At 45.8% G+C, this 3,259-nt stretch overlaps 1 protein-coding gene and 1 non-coding gene across 3 annotated transcripts in view; one reads left to right on the top strand and one right to left on the bottom strand.

Annotated features, from left to right (window-relative positions):
* Positions 1–3,259, bottom strand: part of PDPK1 (3-phosphoinositide dependent protein kinase 1) — a 79,636-nt gene that overhangs the window by 33,957 nt on the left and 42,420 nt on the right. The window lies entirely within an intron of this gene.
* On the top strand, positions 591–658 carry LOC119468524. The gene has a single exon (XR_005197221.1). It is a non-coding gene; the product is annotated as a small nucleolar RNA SNORD50 (small nucleolar RNA).

The following is a 3,259-nucleotide window of genomic DNA, read 5'->3' on the forward strand; positions in this document are numbered from 1 at the left end:
CTTGTCTGCCAGGCTGGAGTGCAATGGTGTGATCTCGGCTCACTGCAACCTCCGCCTCCCGCGTTCAAGGGATCTTCCTGCCTCAGCCTCCTGAGTAGCTGGGATTACAGGTGCCTGCTACCACACTTGGCTTTTTTTTTTTTTTTTGAGAAGGAGTCTTGCTCTGTCACCCAGGCTGGAGTGCAACTGCACAATCTCGGCTCACTGCAACCTCCGTCTCACAGGTTCAAGGGATTCTCTGGCCTCAGCCTCCCGAATGGCTGAGATTACTGGCATGTGCCACCATGCCCCAGCTAATTTTTGTATTTTCAGTAAAGAGGGGTTTCACCATATTGGTCAGGCTAGTTTTGAACTCCTGACTTCATGATCCACCCGCCTCAGCCTCCCAAAATGCTGGGATTACAGGCGTGAGCCACCGCACCCGGCCCCAGAGTGAACTTTTGTGTATGGTGTGAGGAAGACTAATAACTTTTTAATAAATTAATCATTATTGGAAGATAATGGGGAACCAATTTGTGGTTTTTCAAAAATGGCATGAAAAGGTAAAAGAAGCATTTGTTCTACTTTTCCTTTACAAATGATACCACGATTATCTGTGATGATCTTATCTCGAACCTGAACCTCTGTTGAAAAAAACTATGGATCTGGCTTCTGAGATGGGAAAAAAAAAAAAAAAAGGAAAAAAAGAAAAGATATCATGAGTTAACCCAACAGTTGCTGGGGAGAAGTTTCTCTTCAATGAATTCCACCTCATGAATGTATTAAGCTGTTACCATTCTGCATTCTATAATGAGTTAATGAACGTAGGCCAATTATGTCCATAAATGCTGCTGATGTCACAGAGAGATGCATGATAAAGGACACCCACCACCAGTGTCTGAACATGGAGGGGAGAATCAACTCTGAAGGTGATGTAGCTGCCAGGAGAGAGGAGCATGTTAGCGCCACAAAGATGCAAATAACCTGGCTTCTTCAACAAACCGCAAGGGAAAAAATAAAAATGGGGGAAGCTACAGATTAAAATAAATCTGTTTGGAGAGAAGGGTATTTAATGGAAAATAAAAGAAAAAATTAAAAAATTTGGGCGCAACTTATTTGAATCCTGATTCAAGTAAGCAATAAAAATTATGATGTACAGGAGACAACTGGAAATTCAACTCTGACCCCACACTCTGAGATATTAAGCAATTACTGTTAATTTTTATGTATATAACAGTATGGTATTGTGGTTATGCTTTTATAAAGAAGATTTGTGTCTCAGCGATGCACACTGGAATGTTTACAGGGAAAACTAATTGAGGATGCTGGGCATCAGGTCACTAGTACTGACTGAATTTTTTACAATAAGCAGTTAATCTGTTTTTTAAAACAACAACAACAACAACAACAACAACAACAAAAAAAAACGCTCTCCAGCCCCATACGTCAAAGCCATGCCTAAACAAATGCCAATCTGGAAAAGACCAAAATAAACCATATGAAGATGGGAAGAGCTGCTCTTGGTGATAGGAGCATGGGGACTCTCTCCTCTATCGTGTAAATTCCACTTTCCACCATGCAGGAAAATCCATTTTGAAGGCAGCTCCTCTCTGTGCCGGGGGTGGGTGATCCAGCCTAAGCTAGAATGGCAGCAAGCTCAAGGCAGCTGTGGCCCTCAGGAGAGCGTCTGGAGTCCACAGCACAGTGGGAAGCACAGCAGCAGCTAGTCTGACAGTCATGCACAGACGGGGACAGAACAGCCACTGAAGTGACCTCCATCCTCTCCAGGGAGCCCCGCCCATACCCGAAACCCACAGCGTTTACTCTCTCCAGCCAGCCCCACCCACACCTGCCCACCCTCCTCTCCCTCCTGTTTGGTGAGCGGAGCCTTCACACCTGGCTACATACCAGAAAGATTCAAACAGAAAGGTCGTAACACACGTTTCCAAAACCTCACTCCAAGTCTGAGCCTCCAGGATACCCCAAGCACCCCAAGGTTCTTGAAAAGAGAGCACAGGCCAGAGACAGCCCAGGCTTACTCTGAGTGAGCTGCCCTCACCAGGATGCATCCACAGGCTCCTGTACAAGGAGAGGAGGCAGAAGCCCTCACCGCCAGCAAGTCCTCCTCAATCACCCAGGCCCTCACCACTGCTCTGCTCCATTTCCCACCACGCCCCCCTGCAAATATGGAAGCCACTCTACCCCACAGGGACGACGGGAAAACCTGCCTCCTTCTAGGAGACAGGTGTGGCACAGCTGCTACACAGATAATGAACCTGGGTATGCCGTGCTCCCATCAACACTTTTATTGTAGAAGGTTTGAAGATGTTTTCGGGAAGCCAGGTCTGCATAAAAGAAGTCAACGCAGAAATAAATTCCAATATACTGAACTACCTCAAACAGAAAATCAGAATAGGTAACGAAAATGAACCCTTCACATAAATTATACAGTTTTCTCCCTTTCCTCAGAGAAGGAGAAAAGAACCACCAACTCATCTATATACACAAGCAACTGGCCCTTTGTTCACAACGTAAGTTTACAAGTTTACAATGATGTAAAGACTTTCAGCCTCCTGCTTCCAAAAAGAAAAGGTTTACTTCACTATTGCCTCTTTTTTTCTTTTTTCCAGAGACAGGGTCTTGCTCTGTTGCCCAGGCTAGAGTGCAGTGGCAGGATCACAGCTCACTACAGCCTCAGTCTCCCAGGTTCAGGTGATCGACCCACCTCAGCCTCCTCGGTAGCTAGGACTACAGGCACGCACTACCATACCCAGCTAATTTTTGTTTTTTACCTTATGTAGAGACAAGGTTTTGCCATGTTGGCCAGGCTGGTCTTAAACTCCTGGGTTCAAATGATCCACCTGCCTTGGCCTCCCCAAGTGTTGGGGTTATAGGCGACAGCCACTGTGCCCAGGCTATTTCACTATTCCATCAATGTACTTAAATTCCAATTTTTTTTTAAGTGGCTACAGGGCAATAAGACTATTCCTGTGTCAAATATCAAATTCTAAGGAAAATCTATCCATGTAACGAACCTGCATTTGGATCCTCTGGCTCTAAAAGAAAAGTTGAAATTATGAATAAATAAATAAAACCTTGAAATAAGGGAAGTGGAGGGGGCGCGGGGTGGTGGGGAAAGAAAATCCACATGAAGGGGAAAATGCCCAGAGCAGAGCCCAGGCAGGGAGTTCCCGAGGCTGACTGGGGCAGAGCCAGCCCCCAGCTCTCCTGCCCCACAGAATACTGTGGGCTCCTCTCTGGGCAGGAAGTCAACATAAGT

This window comes from Cebus imitator, unplaced genomic scaffold (genome assembly GCF_001604975.1).
Source record: "Cebus imitator isolate Cc_AM_T3 unplaced genomic scaffold, Cebus_imitator-1.0 Scaffold444, whole genome shotgun sequence".
NCBI classification, from domain to species: Eukaryota; Metazoa; Chordata; class Mammalia; order Primates; family Cebidae; genus Cebus; species Cebus imitator.